The sequence below is a fragment of the Vicia villosa genome, linkage group LG4 (assembly GCF_029867415.1).
Source record: "Vicia villosa cultivar HV-30 ecotype Madison, WI linkage group LG4, Vvil1.0, whole genome shotgun sequence".
In the NCBI taxonomy this organism is placed as follows: domain Eukaryota; kingdom Viridiplantae; phylum Streptophyta; class Magnoliopsida; order Fabales; family Fabaceae; genus Vicia; species Vicia villosa.
Genome location: NC_081183.1, coordinates 103,666,880 through 103,689,746, shown reverse-complemented (window position 1 = coordinate 103,689,746; position 22,867 = coordinate 103,666,880). Strand labels below are relative to the sequence as shown.

Here is a 22,867-nt window from a genome sequence, read left to right as displayed (position 1 = left end):
AACACACCAAAGCAAATAAAATTCTTGCTTTCTCCTTCTTCCTTTCACACTTAGGATTTTCAAAGGTTCTTTGGCAAGAAGACTCGGGTTCTTCAAACCAGAGCTTTTCCTTTGAAACTAATTGTTCTAACCTTTCAAGGGGGTCCGTTAGAAGTGATCCAAGCACCTGGAACACTTCTGTAAGTGCAAGAACACCATCTTCACTTTCAATTTGGAGCAAAGTTAGTTGGAGGTCCGTAGAGCAATTCAAAAGGTGTTAGGCAAGTCCAAGCATCCAAACAGGTTCCTTAGGGTGTGGTGAAGCTATCCAGATGGTCGCAGCTCATCTGTAAGTTCAGAATCACTAACCTCCATGATCACTTGAAGCTCAAAAGGAAGGTATCGAGTAGGGAACTTCTGAGGTATTCAAGTCACAATAAGCATTCAGATAGCTTCGTTGAGTCCCCAAGAAGCTTTTAAGATCATCCATACAAGCTCATGAGCTCTCTATCAGTCTCACGATCTTCATTTTCAGAGGTAAGTTTCTCAACTCCATCTCTTTAATTCGTGTACTCTTTTTGATATATCTCGATACCAGTTTGTTCAACATCATCAGAGGATTAAAAACCCTCTATCATCATTCATTTATTCATCTTTTTCATCATTTAATTTTAAAATTAGGGTTTATATGTTCTTCGTGTTCATACTGAAATTCTTTAGTTACACTTAGAATAAATGAATTCTGTGATCATAATCATGTTCCTCGTTTAAAAACGAGCAAGTTTGATGTTTGAATCATTTAAAATGGTTGAGAGATGAGAGAGTTCAGAAATCCAAGATGGAGGAGCTAGAGGTTGAAGATGATAATGGTGATGGCGCCATTTTTTTGAATTCTTAGGTCTGAGTTTAAAATCAATTTAGTGGTGGGTGTGTTATTTACGAATTCATCATAATGGCCCAATGGTTACAACGCGCGTCCAAAGTCTCTCTTGCCTAAGGTATGGGGTTCGATCCCCCCCTCAGACCTTTTGTTTTGGTTTTATTTTTTAGTCATTTCAGAACAATGTTTCACATATAATCAAACACGCTCCTTTTTTTAACAAGCCATGCGCTTGGCTCAGTTGGTAAGTGTTTTGTGTTGGTGTCCTAGAGGGCGCAGATTCAAACCTTGGTGAAGACCAAACTATTTTTTTTATCACTAATTTCCTTCATTTTCTTCACAACTTCACACAATTAATTCACTTATCAAATTAAATCATTTTCTTTTCATTTTTCACACACTTCTCATTTAATATATCTATTTTAAGAATATCCAAAAAAATTACAAAAAAATATATTATTTTGATATATTTTAGTAAAGTTTAAAATCATATGTTTTAAGTATGTTTTAATACTTTAAAATATAGTTTTCACTTAATTTCAAAACCTAATCTCTTGTACATATTTTTGTGTTAAAACCCAAATAATTTAGGTCTTAATTAGGTGTAGGCTTTGCCTTTATCATAATTAAGTTGGTTTTTATCAATTCTCAAAAACTGCTTTCAATCTCCGATCAAACAGACGATCCAGGTTTTCATACAACAAAACTCTGTATCTTCTCAACTCTTTTTTTTCATAAACAGTAAATAAATTTCTGGGCCTCTATTAGAGTGTAAGACCCAACACCTTTTTCTTTTCTTAGTTTGTTTTCAAAAACTGTATTTACAAAATCTTCTTTCTGTTTGCAAAACATTCCTCTGGTATTTGAAGGGCATTATTCCCGGTGAAACTCTTCAGATACCTATGTGACCTATGTCCATCTTCACTTCTTCTGTTTTCAAAAAAAACCTTTAACTGTTTATAATAAATATTCAACTCTTATCAATAATCAACTGCTGGTAAGGCTTTGTATATACTTCTTCAAAGGCCTCCACTGCATCCAGGTTAGGCTTTATAGCTTTCAATTTACATTCTTTTATTTAAATTACTATCAAATATAAACTGTATATATATTGTTTAGAACTACGTCTGAGTGTAAACCTTAGGACAGTTAAACTATATATATATATATATATATATATTATAGGAATATGGCCTAGGATTGAGAATATCTTCCCGGTGAAGGCTCTTTCCTAATTAGAGATCTTTAGTTCAAACCCTTAAGATGAATTATTCCCGGTGAAACATCTTGAAAAAGCCTTAGAACCCAACTAGGACTCATCCACCCAAGAGGAATTATTCCCGGTGAAACCTCTTACCCATTTGCTTAGAGCCAAAATAAGTTCAAAAACCACATAGCTTTCTCTTGTGCTATAACAAGTACCCTCGATGACCCTTAATTAGCCTCCTATTGGGCTTTGTACAAGGACCCACAGGCTTCTTAAAAGCATTCCCACCTTACTCTTGAGCTTGTATACAAGGACCCATCAGGTTTCTTATAAACATAGGAGTAGGTCTTTAGTCACCTTTCAGCCTACCCTGGTGAGTTTCTTCTATTCCTTAAACCAGACTTTTAAACAAGCCAAGATTGCCTCAATCTCAGTATTGAGCACACCTTTTGGAATGAGAGACATGGACAGTCTCTGTCACCTTTATCTTCCAATCTTCAATATAATTTTCCTTAGCAGATCTAGGTTCCATATCTGTCTATCCTCAGCGAGTGTCAGCGTTAATCTTGGGCTTTAAACAAGAAGTCTCAAATAGTAATCATTCTGCCAACAATTCCCTGGAAAGGGTTAGCCTCCACCACATTCCTTCTTTTTTTAAGTAAAAACCCCTGGAAAGGGTCAGCCTCCATTCATTCTTTAAAAAGAAAATCTCACCAGTCTCAGTCAGTAAAAGACATATTTCTCAATAAAGAGTCAGCCTCAATTCTGGGCTTTGTACAAAACACAAAGACTTCTTAGTTTAAGTCAATCCCCAGTAGAGTTATCTCCCAGAGTCAATAAAATAATAAATCAATCAAAAGCCTCAAGCTTGGGCCTCATACAAGCCAGCTAAAATCAAATCTTTTATACAGTAGATAGGCATAGCTTATCTCTATAAAGAGATCTTTCTCCTATCTCACCACATTCAAACAAACAAACATCACATTATATTTTCATTTTAATCAGTCTCCCACTTAGGATTTTGAAAGGCATGCTCTGGCAGTAGAACCCATGCATGTGGTAACTTTCCCTAAATTGGTCGAGAATCTTTTATTCAAGAGGCATGTGGCTGTCATACTTGATCAACCAAGTAGGCTCCCTCTCTTAATGAAAAAAATTTAGCTTTTCTGTCACTTTAAAAATGTTTGTGGTGGAATAGTAGAAATACCTCTCTGTAAAGATGATTTCATGTCTCTTTACTGTAAACAGAGATTTAATTCAAGCTTCAACCTTGAGCTTCAAGCAAGGCACCAAAAATCTTTAATCTCCCTAATTAGTTCTCCGAACTACAAAAAGCTCTGACTTCCATTAGGGATATGTAGGCATGAGGTTCACAAGGAATCTCAGCGAGCTAATAAAAAACCAAAAATAGTCAGTCTGTCTTTCTTTTAATTCAATTCAATTCCTTCTCCTAACACAAAGGAGAAACTTTCCCAATCAATAAGCAACAAACACAAACACATAGACACAGAGAAGGTTCCCGCAGAGTACTACGGATATGTAGGGTGCTTAAACTCTTCCCTATGTATAACCGACCTCTCGGACTCCATAATTTCTAGTCTAGGTGAATCCCCACACTTAGCAAACTCCTAGGGTTTATTTGAGATCTTTTTCCCCTTTCCTACTCGTAGGATAATTAAAAAGTTCGTGTGATATCGTAGGAAGAACTGAAACAAAATTCATCCCGCCCCGGACGCATTCTCCTTCCAAATTCCGCGTGAAGGGTCTAGCGTGCCGTCCTCCCAAGTGAAACGGGGAGGTAAAAAAACGACACCACAAGTATTTCCAAATGATTCTAGCTTTCACACTTCTTGGAAAACCTTTGGGCGATACTTCAGTGACTAAGGATGAGTTAGGCATTATGATGTGTGTTTTCCAAGCCACACCAGTTATGGGAGTTTCCTTTATGCTAGCTAGGATGGCCACTCTAGCCCAAGATACCATCGGTCCTATCCTTGTAGGGGGTCTTGTTACTAAGATCGCTCGTGCTTTATCTCTGAGAGGCCCGCTTGCTAGATTGACTCCTTATGGAGGATTCAAATCCATGGACATGGAGTTTTGCTTCAACAAGAGCCTGATTAGCAACTACGAGTCTCCACCTTATCAGCTTCTCGTGAACTATGAGCCGGTTAATCATTTTGCTCTACCTTGCATTAGGTTCACAAGTGTTCACAAGAAAGAAAATTGGATTTATAACTTGGAAGGACAAGGTGAGAATGACTTCGAGGAAGAAGAAAGTGATCCGAGGACACCGACTGCCTACTATGACATTGATACTACACCTGATGAGGACGTGCCTATGGTTGACCACACAGCTGCTATAGAGACCCTTAGGAACGACGTTGTTGTACTTCATACCGATTTAGGGAGACTCCGAGGAGATTTCCACGGATTTATGGATTTGGTCACGGCAAATCTGGATAGTGTCATACCCAAATTTTTGACCTAAGATACCACCTCATATCATAGCATATGCATCATTTGCATCTCTGACAAATTGCATAGCTTGTGTTTGCTACTTGTGACTCAGCAGGGTTTAATCAAGAAATCACTCATCAGTACAAGTAACAATCAATTAGGGTTTTGTTCTCCCTTCATCTAAAATGAACCATCTTCATCTACAATCAATATTTGGTCCTCAGAGATTCATTTCAACAAGCTCAAAGGCTCTGAATCGACTGAATTAGGGTTTTGACTGAAGACAACATACTCTTGACTTTTACTCAGAATTTGACCTAATGACTTGGGACATGACCTCAAGACCCCAAGTACATCATTTTGACCTAATCCATTGGCTCAAGACATCTCCTACACAAGGATTGATCAACAGTGAAATTTCAAGTCATCAGAATTAGGGTTTTTGAACTATCAGGGACTGAAATCAGGGATCACATTTGGGAAACCCTAAAAATCCCCAGGAAGTCAATCAAAGGTTTCAATCATCTTCAAATAATCCCTATGACAATACCCAATGAAAACTGTTGTTGTTCGAACACAGAGAGAAAATCCGAGAGCTTTTGTTCTCCCATGGCCGCCGTTGCTTCTGTTCTTCACAGGAGAACGATTGAGAGGGATTGGGAGAAGAGCGAACGCGTGAGGTCTTTGTTGTTGTCGCCATGAACGATGAAGCTTCTTGCTGTTGCTGTTGTCTTTGAGCGTGAGAGAGAGGACCACGAGTGAGAGATGAGGCGTGTCTCTCTCTTTTGTTTTTCTTTAGGGTTTTCAAAACCCATCAGCATAATTGAAGAAAAGGTGGATCCGGGTTACTCTGACCCGACCCGGTCCAGCCCAACCTTTTTTTTTAAATTATTTTCAGCTTATGTCAATTTTGGGCTGCCCCCCCCATCCGAAATTTTAACACCTCTGGCCCAAATTGATTTTATTTTCCTTAGTTTTTTTTTATTATCTTTCATAAAAGTATTAAGTATTTTATTTAAAATATAGGATTTAGTATTATTTTCTAATCCTTATTAAAAATGACAAAAAAAATATGTTTTTTAAGATTAAAAGTTTTCTTTTAATATTTTCATATGTTTATAAGTGTGTTTTTTTATTCTTATTAAAACTCAAAAAAAATATATTAGATGCATACTTAAGTTTGTATTTCTAATTATTTTATCTCTCCATGAAAAAATCACAAAAATATTTTTCTTAGATTAATTTTGTTTGAATTTGATATTTTCATATAACTTTGTGTAGTTAATCATTTAAATTTCTAATTGATTACTGTTGCACATTTCACTTGAATTTTCTAACTTCATCCAAGACTTCGAGATTATTTCTCTGTTGTCTTTTGGATTTGTCTGTTTTGTTTGGTCTTCCATTTGCTGTAGGATTCCATAAACAATTACTGGATGATCATGGAATGCTGAAAGCTGTGGGCTTATTCGACATTCTTTTCTGCTGGTGAAGATGCTTAATATCTGTTGAGATCCTAATTTATTCCAAGCACATCACTTAAGGATCACGGTAACACCTCAAACTCAGAAATCCATTTTCTCATTCTTCGAGGTAAGCCTAAAACTCAATCAACTGTTTTCACAACAGTAATCAATTCACTTTCAAATCATGCAACTCATTGTTTTTCAAAACAGTGGGGCCTCTCGAATATTAGAGAGTATAAGTCCCTTTCCCTTTTATACAGTTTTTCTTTGTACATAAAACTTCTTTCAAAACAAACTTTCAAAACAGTTTTTCAAAACGACGCATCTGTGAATAAAACAATCAACCATGTTTTATGAAAATAAAACTGGGCCTCCATGTAGGTATAAGTCCCAAGCCCTTTTGTAAATACCTGTTTACATAGCTTTGAATAAACTCAACGGGCCATTCCCCGAGTATGATTCCCGAGCCCTGTGTATACAAATGGATCATGCTTACAGGTATATTTCCTTCATAAACTCCATTATATACACACACTTTGTCATATATGTATAACTGTTCATATTTGTTCATGTACTTGTTCATATTTGTTCGTACTTGTTCATACTTGTGATTGTGTTATATGCTTATTCAACTTAGTACAACACTAGGTTCCCCATAGTCTCCTATTGGGCTTCGTGCAAAGAATCTCCCTAGTTTAGGTTAGGACATAGAGTATGGTTTCCCGGTGAAATCGCTCTAAGAGCTCAAACCAACTATACCATGCCTCCCCTTGGGCTTTGTACAAACGAGTGACCCTCCCATAGCCTCCTCTTGGGCTTACAATGCAAGGACCCTGGATTGTCCCTCCCATAGCCTCCTCTTGGGCTTACAATGCAAGGACCCTCGGATAGCCTCCTCTTGGGCTTCGTACAAGGACCCACGGGCTTCTTATAAGCATCCCCAATATCCAAATCAAATACCCTTGGAGATTAGACATTTTTCATCTCTATGCTAGGAGTATCTCTTCTATATCATCACAAACAATCAATCAATCAAAATCAAACTTTTTTGCCACGAGGCTGGCTAATCAATCAAACTGTTTTACCACCGTACTGGATGATTAATCAAAGTTTTTGTCACAAGGCTGACTTCATTGAAACTTTTGCCACAAGGCTGGCTGATTAATCAAAGTTTTTGTCACAAGGCTGACTTCATTGAAACTTTTGCCACAAGGCTGGTTAAACAAAAACATCTTTATCATTCTAAGCACCCTAAGTGGCATGGCCCCGGGCTATAATGAAAAGATTTTCAAACAAAAACAAACAGATGTATGTGATGATATAGATTAGATACATCGAACATTTAGATGACATTTGTCTATTTTCCTTTGCTTCCACTAGCATAAGTGGGAACTACGATTGCTCTGACTTTCTCAACATCCCTTTGAGAATACGTAGGCACAAGGTCGATCCTTGGCGAGCAAAACAAAACAAAAAAAACCATTCAAACCTTAGCACCCTTAGACCCCGAGCTACAGATGCTCTGATTCCCTCTAGGGGATATGTATGCAGAGGATCGCGATGATCTTTGCGAGCATAATCAAACAAACACCTTAGGTCCCACCTCTTTCTCACAAGAACCTCCACCACAACAAGAATGGAATAAAATAAAACAAAGAAACCTATAGAGTACTATAGATACGTTGGGTGCTAATACCTTCCCTTCGTATAACCAACCCTCTTACTCAAGATCTCTCCCCACTTTTAAGGTTATTGCAACTTTTTTCCTTTTCCTCTTTTGGAAACAATAAAAAGTTTGGTCCGTACAAAAGAAAAATCATTTTTTTGAGCACTCGAGCCCAAAGAAGGCATCAGGTGTCTCATTTAGAAAAGACAACGATTTTTCCCCGCGACAGATAGTTTTAATCAACACTTTCAGTCCATCCTGCCTCCGAAAAGTGGCTAATTGAAGACCACTAATTCTTATTTCTAACTCTTACATTTAAACAATGAGGACATCGTCTAGTTTAAGTGTGGGGGAAGGGAATTCTTAGTTAGGATTTATCGTTTTAAGTAGTTTTAAATTTCAGCATTTTAATTAGTTAGTATTTCTATTTTTTTAGAACAAAATTTTAATTTTTGGTTTTTGATTTTAATAAAATTCAGTATTTTCTTTTCTCTATTTTTTTTTCTTTATTTTATCTGCTAAGTCTATGTGTGTGCACCACAGATTTTGTCTCTGCTATATGCCAATGTTTGTGCTCATTATAATATTCACTGTTATGGTTAACTCATAAATATTGCTGTTAATGAATATATGGAACACAGTAAAATATCAGTCTGCTACTTATGCTTTACTGTGACACTGTTATGAGATGCTCATACTGATATAGGCTATTATCTACTCTGCTAAAATTATATACACACCCAATAAATACTTTGACTACCAGTCAAAGTCATTTATGTTATTTATGTTGGTCAAATAGCATCACATGCAGTCTTGGTCAAAGAGGGAAGCTCTGCAACACAATAGAACACGCAAAGCAAACACACATGCATTTCTGCCGACCACCAGAATGGGTCCCACGCCGGTCGGCGTGACCTGCCTCAATCTGGTCGGCGTCTTCCTTAAATGCAGAAAGGTGCATTTGCTCGTTCCAAGCCCAGAGCAAACCATTTCTCTTCTGTTCAAACCTCTCAGTGCTTATTCAATTCCCAATTTTCAACTTCAAATTCAAACCAACCTTAACTCCATTCCACATTCATTCAATCTACTCATTCACCTCTGCTATATATATATTGTACCACTGCCACAAACAGAACCATAAACCACAAATATTTTTCTGCTATTTCTTCTACAAATTCTTTCACACTTCTAGCAGAAAACTTGCCATGGCTAACCTCAACAACCAAAACGAAGAAGAGTTCCTCGGTGTTACTTTCCGAATTGGAGAAGCGGGAGAAGTTCAACGAAACCGTTACCGACGTTTCGCTCAGAGAGGGGTGGAAGCATCAAGGTTCGCCCATATCGATAGCTTACAAAGTTTGGGGCTGTACGAAACCGGTGTGCAAATATTACTCCAGCAAACGAGTTTATCATTCGTGAGCACACTCGACTACCCCACATACGAGGCGTTAACCTTGGAATTCCTAAGTTCTTACATTTACAACACACCCACCGACGCTTCCCACAACCTTATCGGAACCGCTACCTTTCGATTATTTAACCGAGAATACACCATGAATCAAGCAAGCATTAGTGCTCTTTTTCGGTTCCCACGTGTTGAAGGAGCCAACTATAGAATTCCACCCGAACTTGACTGGCAAGGAGCCTCAAATGAAACTTGGCGTCGAATATCCGGTAATGACAATGTCGCTCCCGACATGCGCTTCTCTTCACAAATTCATAATCCGGGTATGCGTTACTTCCACCGCATTTTAGCAAATACCATATTTGGAAGAACCAACGTCAACAAAGTCAGTAGTAAGGAGTTATACTTATTTTATTGTGCCTTCGCCAATCATAGAATCAATGCCAGCACTTTCCTTATGTCTCACATTCAAGCTCTCGTATCAAGAGAAGGAAACACACCATTCTGTGTAGGATGGGTTGTCACTGATATAGCTCGAGCCCTCGACCTAAATGATAGGCTCGAAAATTTACCTTCTCTACCGCCCGTCTTTATGGACATCAACAACTGCAGAGCTGGTCGCCTTATCAAATCAAGACCAGACGGAAGGTATAACCTCATGGTGCGAAACAGGGAAATTCGTAATGTCATACTGCCAAACATCGAGATCACGAGGATAGACCGCAGAGACAACTGGGTCTATGATCTCGACGCACCTGCCCCTAGTGAGAACGTGGAAGATAATTAAAATAATGCAGATAATATGGATGAAGTTGAACAAGAAATGAATCAAGGAGAGCCCCAGCCTGATGAAAACCCCCAACCTAATCCTGAAAATGTTGAAGGACCATCTGTGCCTCCACCTCGAAGAAGGAATCAACCAGTCACGCTAGATGATGTGTATAGAGAGATGATACGCAACCATGAGGAAGAAACTCAGTGTCATCAAAGGATTGAGGCGGGTTAGAACGAAATAATGACGCTGATGCGTCAAATGCAAAGAGATCAACACGACTATGCGTACTGGAATAATCGTAGCATTGCAGACCTCACTGAAGAAATGCAATGTTTGACATATCGTGTTGAAGGCTTACATGAGTATGTGTACCATGCTAGGATAGTTCCGCCTAGAGACGGCGATGAAGGTCGAAGAGGAGGAAGAGCACGAACCCGAGGAAGAGCCCGAGGAAGAGGAAACGAGTAGTGAGTTTTTCATCGTTTCTACCACACAAAGTCGCATTGAGGACAAAGCAACGTTTAAGTGTGGGGGAGGAAGCTTGCTGCTTTTCTAATTATTGTCAGTAGATTTTAAATTCTTAGTATTTAATTTCCAGTATTTTTAGTTATTCCCTAAAAACAAATGTATTTTAGTTTCCTGTCATTCCAACCCATGTATTCTAAGTTTAATATATGCGAGTATTTTCCGTTTGTTGAATTCTCCGCCTACTTGAACTATAATTTTTTTTACGTTATACGCGTAGCTTGACACACTCGAAAAGTACAAGAATACAACAATTTAAGTTATGATAGAACCGAAGCATTAGAAAATAAAATTGCTACAGTCTTGACACTCTAGAACTCCGATTTATGCAAGACTCTATTTAAGTACCTATTATTTCAAAATCTTTAACCTCTAAGCTTTAAAGTAGCTTCGAGTAGTTTATTCAGCAGTCGGCACCGTCTTAAACACAAACTACGTAGAGAGCCGATGAATATAAGTGAATGATCCTGAAAATTTTCAGTAAGGAATTTTAAAAAAAGATTGCTCCAACTAAGCTAGGTGACCCTCACCCGGTCATTTAACCCAAAGGATGTATATCTCGCAAATAATAAAGAAACCTATTGTCGGTTGGTTCAAAAGTATCTGATATTGAACTTGGTAGGGTGAATTACGGTTCGATCCCCCGCAGCTTACAATTGGTTAAAGAAGTGGGTACCACAGAAATGTGTCAGATCCCTGTGCTAATAAGGATCAGAGTCACTAACCGATTACTCTACTATGTGCGTGTGAAGATAAAGGGCTTAATGTGATTGCGCTTGAATGAAAACAAGCAAAATCTAGCGAAAGGGTCTAGATAGCTGTAATAGCTTGACTTGAATTGTTCTGCATAAGCTGCACTTGTCTAGTGTCGCTACTGTATCTTTAGTTTTTACATTGAGCTTTCGTGTCTCTAACAAAGTATCGCCGCGACGAGTACGAATCGAGATGATTGTCATGCATGTGTAAAATCTTTTTCTTGATCGTTTGCTTGAGGGCAAGCAAAGTTCAAGTGTGGGGGAGTTTGATAACGCGAAAATGTATCGTTTATTTAGCTTAATTTACATGCATTATTATTCTATTTTATTTTGATTTTATTATTTTATTTTGTATTATGCCGGTATTTCTATTTTGTTTTCAGGAATTTATTTAATCGGAGTTCGCAAAAGAAATAGTCGGAAAAAGGACTTAAAATGGAGAAGAATTGCTTAAAAGATCAACTAAATAAGGAGGTTTGAATAGGAAGAACAAAGAGGCCCAGAACACAAAGGAAGCCCATTGCGCAAGACTGAAGCCGGATGGCGCACTAGGCCACCTGTCGGTCGGCGTAGCCCCTCCCCAGCCGTTCAACACCCCCTTAACATATGTGTGTGACGTAAGTCACACACTCAAGCCCAGAAGAGACGTTATGCTACTTTCTCTCCTCCATTTTCTCTGCCGAAAGAACAGCAACTGCTACGAGACAAGTTAGAAATCCAAGAATTGAGAGCTCTATATAAACCCTTCAAGAATTATTGAAAGGGTTACGTACTTTTACCCTACTGCCGTCAAGATTTCTTCTGCATTTTCCAGCTCTGTTCTTGTTTCCTACCCACTTCTTGCAATAGATTTCCACACCGGAAATACTATTGCGATTGAGTTTTCTTTTCTAGCTTCAGATTTAGTTTCAGTTTTTAGTATTAGATTTAATTTCAGAATTTAATTCAAGTCCTGGATTCAAGGTTCGGTACTGCAAGATACAATTTTCCAGTCTGCAATTTAATTCAGGTCTATTTATTTGCATTTAATTACTATTGTTTGTTTATGTTAGTTTATCAAATTATGTCCGGGTTATTTAATATCTGTTATAAATGCTCTGATTTGTCTACTAAAACCATGTCCGGCTAAGTACCTTTTATCGGTATGTAAGGTCACATAACCGAGGGAATCGAGTAATCTGTCGATGTAGTTTATTAATCAAATTTATTTGTCTGGGTGACATTTCTAAACGCTTAATTAAACTGTTTTGTAACGAGAGTTAAAAACAATAGAAGTTAGGATCAATAAAAACGAGAGTTTGAGATTTTAACTGGACCTTAGAAATTAGGCATTAACCTTAAATACAGCGAGAGCGATTTAAGGGTAATTAGTTTTCATTGGTTTTCAAAAATCACTTTGAACTTTAATTGATACAGGGAGAGCGCTCACTTAGGTTTAATAGTGAAATCATAATCAATAAACACGAGAGTGTGAGAGGAGGGTTTTTAAACTAATGATTTCTACAAAAAAGTGATTTTGAATTACGATCTGCATCGATGGCTTACTAGATCCCCGAAGTCCGACCATTGCATACCGATATTATTATCCTAATTTAATTTAATAATATTTCTTTTTAATTCCCGTACCGATCGATAATCAATCGAATATTAGCCTTAGATTTACGTAGTAGCGATTAACTACATTAGGTCGATTCTTAGTCCCTGTGGGTTCGATATCTTTTAAAACTACGCGATAGACTGTGCACTTGCAGTCATAATCATAGACATACCCCATTGTCGCGATCAATTAACCGGATATTCCTTAACATACGTCCCTTTAAAATCCATGAAGGGGCAGATTGTTGCTGATTTCATAGTAAATCATGGCATAGTCTAAGTATTGCAAAACATGGTCGAACTTCGCCCTTGGCGTCTGTACTTTGATGGTTCTAGCCATAAAAATTGCGCAGGGGTTGGAGTGTTAATTATTTCTCCCCATGGAATTCCAACCAAATTTAAATGTCTAATAAATGGTTCTTGCTCTTATAACAAAGTCGAATATGAGGCTTTAATTACTGGTTAAAGGCCTTAATAAATTTCGGGGCAACCCAAGTCGAAATTAGAGGAGATTCTGAATAAGTAATAAGGCAGATTAAGAAAGAATATAAATGCATTAAAGATAATTTAATCGTTTACTATGCCTTAGTAACTCGGTTATTGGAAAACTTTGAATTAGTCGACATAGCCCATGTTCCACGAATGAAAAATCACGAGGCGAATGAGTTAGCACAAATAGCCTCAGGTTACAAAGTTTCCAAAGATAAATTGGAAGAATTGATCGAAGTAAAGGAGAAAAAGGATTCATTTTCTTGGCCTTCTGAAGGTTTGTCCATGGCAAAACTTGGGGGGAAGGCGAAGCTGTTGACTTCGACAAAATAGAAATTGGCGAAATTTTTTCCATAGACAGTATGTCAGATTTGGATTGGTGAAGGCCAATACTTCAGTATCTGAAGAATCCAATCGGAGTAACTGACCAAAAGATTAAATATAGAGCATTGAGTTATGTGATTCTGGGAAATGAGTAATATAAAAAGACTTCTAAAGATGTATTGTTAAATTGTCTTAGTGAGGGCGAAACATACCTAGCAATATCAGAAGTCCATGGCGATTCTTGTGGGGCTTACCAGTCGGGTCATAAGTTGAAATGATTGTTATTTCGAAAAGGTCTGTATTAGCCAACAATGCTAAAAGATTGCATGGAACTCGCTAAAGGTTGCCAAGAATGTCAGAAATTTTCAGGCATTTAACATGTACCAGCCAGTGAATTGCATGCTATAATTAAGCCTTGGCCTTTTCGAGGGTGGGCTTTAGATTTAATATGGGAAATCAAACCTTCTTCGTCTAAACAAAAGAAGTACATTTTGGTTGGGATAGATTATTTCACAAAGTGGATAGATGCAATTCCCCTAGTCAATGTCGCTAAGGAAGCTATAACTAGTTTTAAACATAAGTATATTATAATTAGATATGGGATACCGGAAACTATTACTACTGATCAAGGATCAGTTTTCAGTGGTCGAAAGATGCAAGATTTTGCAGTCGAGACAGGGTTTAAATTGTTGACTTCGACGCTCTATTACGCTCAGGCCAATGGTCGGGTTGAAGCGGCTAACAAAGTAATCATAAATCTAATAAAGAAATACGTGGGAAGAAAGCAAAGAAATTGACATCAAACTCTTGACCAAATTTTATGGGCATGTAGGACATCCCCAAAAGAGGCAACAAATACCACACCTTTTTCCTAGCTATTAGGCATGATGTTGTGTTACCCGTTGAAATTTATTTACAATCAACTATAATCCAAAGACAAGCGGATATTCCATCAGACCATTATTGGAATATGATGTTAGACGAACTAGTGGACTTAGACAAAGAAAGGTTGGCAGTCTTAGATACGCTAGTTAGACAAAAGCAAAGAGTGGTGAAAGCATACAACAAAAAGGTAAGAGCAAAAGTATTTGCAGTAAATGATTATGTGTGGAAAGTAATTTTACCTAAGGATCAAAAGGATAAGTCATTAGGTAAATGGTCACCAAATTGGGAGGGACCATTTCGAATATTACGAGTGTTTACAAATAATGCCTATGAGATCGAAGAGTTAACTTCAGATCGTCGAATCCTGAGAGTAAATGGAAAGTACTTAAAAAAGTATAAACCTATACTTCAGGAAATTCATATAACTGAAACATAGGAAAAATATATTAGATTATGGTCAAGAATGGCCAGAAATTACAAAAAGCTCTTCCAAACGAAACACCATACAAAAAGAGAATTGTTAAAAAGAAAAATTACATAAAGCCTAAACGATTGGGAACTTGTTCTTAAAATTGACTATTCTGGTATTTTAAAAGCGAGCTTGGAATTCAGTCGAGCCATTCCCAGTTTGATGGCTTGAATGTTTTCTTTGAGCTCAAGGGCTTTTCGCCATGATCAATTCCTTTAAGGGTTTCTTGATTGATGTTCTCAATGGAAGGGAGGTTTTCGACCTGAGCCAGAGTAGTCTCTTAATTTTCAAGTTCAACAATTTTCTTGTTAAGCTCAGCAGTTCGGGTTTGATAATCAGAAATTTTGATGTTAATCTTTTTCTCTTTATCGAAATGTTCTTGGACCTTCTCTCGAAGTTCTTCGACCTTCTTGGCTGAAATGGCACTAAAATCCCATTCTCTACGCATTTCAAGAATTTTATTCTTCACTTGAAGATCAGTGCTTCTCCTAAGTATTAAATCTCGCCAAATCTGATTGAAACATGCTTCAAAGTCAAAGAAGTATTGAGCAATTAGTGCATGGAGTGGTGCATTGATGATTTCATCGTGTATTTTTCTTATCTAACCACCAAGACCATCTGACTCCTCAAGAACTAGTAGAAAATCAGGTTCAAAGATATGGTCTCGAAGCTGACAGATCATGGATATAATTGGAGCATCAGTGTCATCTACTTGGGCTTCGACTTGAACTGGAGTACTCACGCTGACGGAGGATTCTCTAAGTTTTTTCAAGGGCAAGAGAGCTTCTGAAGGATTGATTTTCTTCAGGTCCATAATTTCTGATTGATTGAGGGAGCTGTTAGAATTGTCATCTTCAACCACAATGTTGACTTGAACCTGTGGATTAGGTTGATGAGGTTCGACATTTTGAATTGGAGTGGTTAATTAGGTAAAAGGTTGAGGATCCGTTTCTTTGTTAACTGGTGGAGGAACAGTCTGATTATCAATTGTTGGAGCCGTTTGGGCAGTTTTAGAATTTCCCTTAGTTGTTGATTGAGTAACAACTATAGCCTCTTGGGTTCGTCCAAGAGGAGTGTTGGTTGAATCAGCAACGCTCTCAAAAGCATCAGTCTTCTGTGGACTTGGGTGGCTATTATTTTCTGAACCCACCTTGGCAGCAACATCAGTGTTCTTGGGAGTTTGTTTGGAGGCATCCAAATTTATTGTTGGTTCCTACAAACAGACAATTTCAAATCAGTTTAAGTAAAAAATAATAAAAGTCAAGAAATGGCATAAAATGAAAAGTAAGTTTACCTCAATTAGAGCCTTCGACGAAGATGGCTCATTCTGACCACTCACAACAGGTTTGGGAGTAGGTGGAGGTTTCTTAGTAATTTTCTTCTTTTTCTTGGCAGGAGTCGGAGCAGGAGGTCGAGAAAAAATTTCACCTTCATCATTTTATGGTGAAATCGTTTCTTCATAATCATCACTTATAATTAACTGAGTGATAATGTAAAAACAGTGTAAGAACATTATTTAGATAAGGTTGATTTGACAAAAATGAAAAGAAGAATGGAAGAACTTACCTTTCTCACAGTAGTTGTCTTAGGTTTTTTGACGATGGTAGTGGTGTTTGAGCTACTCTAGCTTTCTCGACCCTAAGAATAAAGTTGGATTAGGAAAAGGTAGCGCAAGAAGTATTATTATAAGTTAGGATAAAAGTACATGTTTGATTGGGTTTTGTTCGGCTTCGACGACTAGGTCAGCGCCAACTAGACCTGCGAAAACGAAAGTTAAAAGTATATTCTTAATAAAGGATATAGGGAATTTGAGGTCAAGAAGGCTTACTTATGTCTAGTCTATCCTCTAAGACAGAGAAGGCAATGTTCAACTTATCGACAAAAGTGGTAGCATTTAACAGTTGGTAGTATTGCCACCACCAGTGTTCAAATTCTTCAGCCGTTAGGTAAGAAGTTTGAAAGGTGAACTTTGGTAGCTCCAAAAATTGTTTATTATGAAACTTTAAACAGTCCACATGTTGTCGAGAGGTAAAAGTTCTTCCCGACCAGCAAATGTAGTTTTCGCAAGTGTAAAGGCTTTTTGGTAACATTTGGATAAGGCCAAACTGTCGAGATACCAAATTAGGATGATAACCTGTAAATCTGTAGCACTTTCCAGTTGATTCTATTATGTGGGATAGACGAGTCAGAGTCAAGAATGCTGCCTAGATGGCATTTAGGTGAGCATGTGTTGTCGGGGTTTTTCCTAGAAAGACAACTCTGAACCAGCTAGGGCCAAAACATCTGTTAGAGAATGGAGCCATAGACGAAATAAAACCTTACAATCTAGGAAAAGTTTGATGAACTTCATAAAATTCATCTTGTTGGATTCATATTGGGGAGTCTGCAAAGCAATTTTAATGCCTTTGACACGCCGATCATGCATGAATTCCATGATGGCTGGTGATACAGTGAAACCTATGTGTGGTTCAAATGTGGCATTCAGCTAGTGTTGTAACAACTGGTAAGATCCTGACAAAGATAGTTGTTTTAAAGTCGAGTGAAGGAGTTTTAGCCTCAAGGAAGCTAAACCAAGTGAATGGTAGAGATAGGCTAGCAAAAGTTTTCCTAAGGAGACTTTTCGACCTTCATGTATCTGAATGTCCTGAGGAATATGGGCTTTTGCTACTTGATGAGATCCAGGGCAAAACAGGAAATATGATAGCTAGAAAGTTAAAAATGCGACGTATTCTTCGTTAGATACTTCAGCATCGTCTGTAACATGATGCTTCATAATATATTTGGTGATAGTAGCATTATTAAAGTTGAATTCCATTTCCGTTGGGAGTGTGGGGTCGAAGGTTTCCCCTAAAGGCGAAAGCCCTGTAATAGCTGCTACGTCGAAAAAGGGTAGGAGTCATCATTCCATAAGGAAGATGGAAAGTGTTAGTCGAACCTTCCCAGAATAAAAGAGAGGCGAGCAGCATGTTGGAATTGACCCTATGGCCATCTCTCGATAGTTGAATAACGTCGAAGATGCCTAGTTCTTCCTACCTTTGTTGTTTCTTTGCCTAAACTTTGTTGAGCCAAGCTAGGTAATCCTTGTTTCCAGGAGGTGGAGTCGAACGAAATACTCTCATCGCTGGATCCATGAACTTCAGGTCAAATGGACGGTTCTTCTCAAATGCAACAGGCATAGTGGAAGTGAAAGAATGAAAGAATGAATTTAACTTCCTAGGGTGCGATCGGTGCTCAGGATACGGTCCTGCGAAGGCTAGAAGTTTATCAGAAACTTGGTAAGGGATCAGCATTTGATTCTTCCAGATGGTAACTTTCATTTCATCTGCTGGAGGATAAGGAGCGAAAACCAGCCCTTTTTCTTCATCTTCATGGAATATGATGGCAGCCATGGGGTTTACGCCGGTGTCGTATGCGGTGGACATGGCAACCATTGTTAAAAGCTTCAAACGTTGAAGGAAAAATCTTTAAGGGTTGAAGAAGAAAAGTTTTAGAGAAAGGTGATAAAATGCAGGTAAGAAAAGTTTGAACAAAAGCGTTGAGAAGATTTTATAAAGAGATTTTTTTGACCTGTAGATTGCGTCACCAAGTCGAAGGTGCAAGTTTCACATGTGTTGCGCTTGGAAAGAAAAGACTTAGAAATATTTATTTGTTTTCTGTTAGAGTCAGTCAAAGTCAAAGATAATGGATAAGGCCAGATAGTTTTGTTATAGAACTCGTGGAAGTCTGGTAGGCAAAGGCTGCATGGTCGAGACACGTGTTAGCAGATGCTTAGTTGGCCGTTAGGACAATTTTTTCTATATAAGAGGTGTTGCTTGTAGGTTTTGGGGCCCACATTTTTATGTTACTAAAGAATACTCTAAATCTCTGTGAGAAAGATGAGAAACGAGTGCCACTTTCTAAAAATGTACGTATGCGTACCATTTTAATTATCATGCAATAGATTCTCTTTATTTCTACAAATTCTTATTGCTTTTGGTACTTTCATTTTCCGTCGTTTCTTTTGACTTTTCTCTCTTGTCATTTCCTTAAATTTTGTGCGTTGTTCTTTTCAATATTTTCTCTTTTATGCATTAAACACAAGTCAAACAATAGTAAAAACACAATATAGCACAATGAAGTTATGGGATTTACTAGTTGATCCTGTAAAGTAAACTTTAATAAAAAACTAGGGCTGTTTATCAAAATTCTGAGTAAACAGTAAGGTGGGACTCTAACCGCCTTAGGTACAACATAGCTAACAGTAAGGTGGGACTCTAATCGCCTTAGGTACAACATAGCTATAGGTATTAACTAGATACAAATTTTATATGTAATAAAAGCTCTCATCCCTTTAGCAAGGTTGTTGTGATTTAGCATGGACTACAATTTTTCTAAATATATTAAAGAACAATGTGAACCATAAAGGTATTAACTAGATACAAATTTTATATGTAATAAAAGCTCTCATCCCTTTAGCAAGGTTGCTGTGATTTAGCCTGGACTACAATTTTTCTAAATATATTAAAGAACAATGTGAACCAAATAGAGAAGGGGTAGATTTTTTTTGCATAATTTTGGTTATTGGAAGATTGTTGAGAAGTGTGATCAGTCATTAGTTTTGTCTTAGTCACTGCTCTTGATTTGTTTCTTAGCAACATAATAATAAGTACTCTCTTAAAATGAAAAATTAACTGCAAAATATAATAATTAGATTCAAAACAAGAATAATTAATAGTAACAAAATATGAGTAATAAGTTAAAAACTCACCTTAGGAAAAGAAAGTAAAAATTCTCTTTCTGTTAATTGTTTTGAGTAATAAGAAAAAGTAGTGAAAGACATGTCATTAATAGATTCTCTGCCTATGTTGTTGTTGATCAGGAATAATTTTAATACTTCACACTAGAAAGAACAATTTTTCTAAATATATTAGGGGTATAAATAGTAGTACCTAAAGACACATAATTTAAATAAAGATAGTCACTCTACAATGTGACTGCATATACAAGGTCTGCGGCATTGTCACCCCTATGCTAGTGCAGAGAAAGACTTTCTATAATTCGTATGCCCAAGCAATTATTTATCTTGAAATATATATTCATGGTAAAAAGTAAGAATAAGTGGCAGCATATTAGAATTTAATAATAAGAAACTCTGAGTAATGACTTTGAGAAGTGCTTTGTGTTGCAAATTTTTTCCAGATGGGAGAGGGTACATAATTGTTTTATATTAATTTATCACTTATTTTGATGTATGAATATTGTATTTTAATATTTTGTTTAGAATTAAATACGTTTTTAGTCCTTATAAATATGGGACCCTGCATTTTTAGTCCCTATAAAATTTTCCTTCAATGAATGGTCCTTCTAAAATTTTTTTACATGTAATTTCAGAACCTGTTATTTTCTAAAATTTTAAAAATTGTTTAATTACCCTTTAATTTTTAAATTTTTGAATAATTTTTTTATATATGTTTAGAATACTGTAAAATATTTATTTACCAAGTTTTAGAATTTTTTAAAACGAGAAGAATTAAATATGAATTTTTATTTCAAAAAATAATGATAAAACTAATGAAAATTTCAACTTAGAAATTAAGTTTCGAGTTTCTTTTTTTTTCAGAAACTTTTTAAAACATTATGAACATGTCTGCAAAATAATCATTCTAAAATACACATTAGTTTAACAGCAGAGACTGAAACTATGTGCATAATAATTTTATAAGGATCATTCATTAAAAGAAAATTTTATAGGGACTAAAAATGCAGGGTCACATATTTATAGGGACTAAAAACATATTTAACCCTTTTATTTATAATTTGCATGTAGGTGGAATTCGTGTAGGGTGGCCTCGAGGTCCTTACCCAAGTAATTGAGTCACAATTCCGTAGGGCATGGACTAGTTGGGGGAGATACCATCAAAGACAGTGGATCGAATGTTCAAAATATTTGCGGTAAGTTAGTTAATTTATTTAAAACTATAAAATTTGGATGCCATGTTTGAATAAATAACCTAATTAAGTCTATAAATGCAGTCAGAAAAAATGAAATGTGACTAAGTATGTTGATTAACCTTAGTGTTGCTTTATTTCCTAAGATGAATGGTGTGTGTGAAGGGTGAAGCTTAGTTATGCTTTTAGGGAAAATCGTATCATACTTTTGATGAACTTATCCTTTTTAAGGTGGATATATTGAACTATCTTTATTTGTAGTGATGTTGTTTTGGTGCACTGTTTTGTTCTGGGAATTTCATCACTCGGTGCCACTTGTATAAGTACCACATGTAATTTATATTAAATATTAAATAAGGTTTCATTGAGTAATAGAGATTTAAAAGAGGGTCTGAATTAAAAAAATCGAGCTGTCTAAAAGAGGGTCTGAAATGAAAAACAGAACTATCTGAAATGAAAAACAGGATGAATGTTGTTAAAGTTGTGTACTTGTTAATGTGTATATATAGTGAATATCATAGTTAGCCAAGTATTAATATAAAGATAAATGGTCTTATTTGATTTTAGACTTCCTTGAATTTGAAGTTTAATAAAGCATATCAAGTATCTGTAAAATTTGAAAGATTGATTTTTGTTAAAAATGTAGTTTAAAGAAAGGATTATGAATGCTTATTTTTAGAAGATTATTGAGCTCAAACTAATAGAGCAGAGGTCATTGTGTAATATAATAACGGATGCCTTCTCTTTTAAGTCTAAGTAGTTTAATTATAAATTATTTTTTCATAGGTCATAATTATGTAGTCATATAACAAACCATAATTCTAAGATAAAGTGAACTTGATAACTAAAATAGAACATTATCTTTAGGACATCTAACATATAGCAGATTCAAAATTTCACCATTAATTGAGCTTATTTCAAAATAGAGAAATTACCAAACCAATATATTAGTATCTCTTGTGTAAAATTTGAAAGAATGATTTTTGTTTAAAATGTAGTTTAAAGCAACATGAATGCTGATTTTTTTGGAAGATTATTGATTATCTTCGATATTTTAATTGATTATACATGACTAGTGCACTTGTAGATTCATTGTAGAGGAAGATGCTCGAGCTGCACGTGAGGAATGTTGCAAGGAAAATAAACGCACACAAGATTTGGAGAGACAATTGAGAGAATTAGCTGATAGTATTGCTTCCATCAAAGGTGACTAACGTCGTCGTCATCCGGACTATGAAGAGTATGACTCCGATAATGATGATGACTCGGATAGTGACGATGATGCTATGGGCAGCACATAAGATTATATTATGCTTTACTTTTACTTATGAGGTTACTTTGACAATCACATTATATTTTGCTTGAACTTGTTTTATGTTTTGTATGAGCTTGTTTACACCAAACTTATTGAATTGGAAGTTTGTTGAGATTTGATTTTGATATTAAGGTTTGAGTTTTGGTTTGATTTTAGATGCTATTGATTACATAAAAGATTAATGGTTATATATAATTATGGTCATAATAAAAGCAAATTTTGTTGTTAATTTATAGATTGTTATAAAAACATTCATATAACAGGAGGAATAGTAATGAATTACCATTTTTATTTTGGAAGCAAAGAACTTTATTGATCCAAAAACAAAGGAGGTACAAAGCGATCAAATGATCCAACTAGCAAGAAGGACAAGGCCTAAAGGAAAAACCTACACAACCAAAAGAGAGACTATGTGAGTTTTTAAGTCCTTGCAAAACTAGCCTCTATAAAACAGGTCTAATGATCATATATATATTGGTATATTTTTTAAAATAATAATGATAATCATACATACGGCTTAACCGTCAGTAAAGTTATACCAAAATCGAGAAATTTATGGAAGGTCAAGCCCTTGATAAATTTACAAACGACTTAGCTGTGGATAATATAGAACACAATATTTGATGTTTACTCATCTATTACCCGTAAATTATTCACGGTTTAGCCGTGGGTAACATCGTGGGCTTAGGTGGTCGTCGGTAGACGTTATCGAGGAGCAAATTACAGAGGTCCCCGTAGTCGTCAAT

At 36.3% G+C, this 22,867-nt stretch overlaps 1 long non-coding RNA gene across 1 annotated transcript in view; it reads left to right on the top strand.

The window, feature by feature from the left end:
• The window catches only part of LOC131599410 (uncharacterized), a 68,533-nt gene extending 46,344 nt beyond the window's left edge, over positions 1 to 22,189 (top strand). The window contains exons 2-3 of the long non-coding RNA XR_009282754.1: positions 20,685 to 20,809; positions 21,894 to 22,189. This is a non-coding gene — a long non-coding RNA (uncharacterized LOC131599410). The remainder of the gene's footprint in view (positions 1 to 20,684; positions 20,810 to 21,893) is intronic.
• The last annotated feature ends 678 nt before the right edge of the window (positions 22,190 to 22,867 follow it).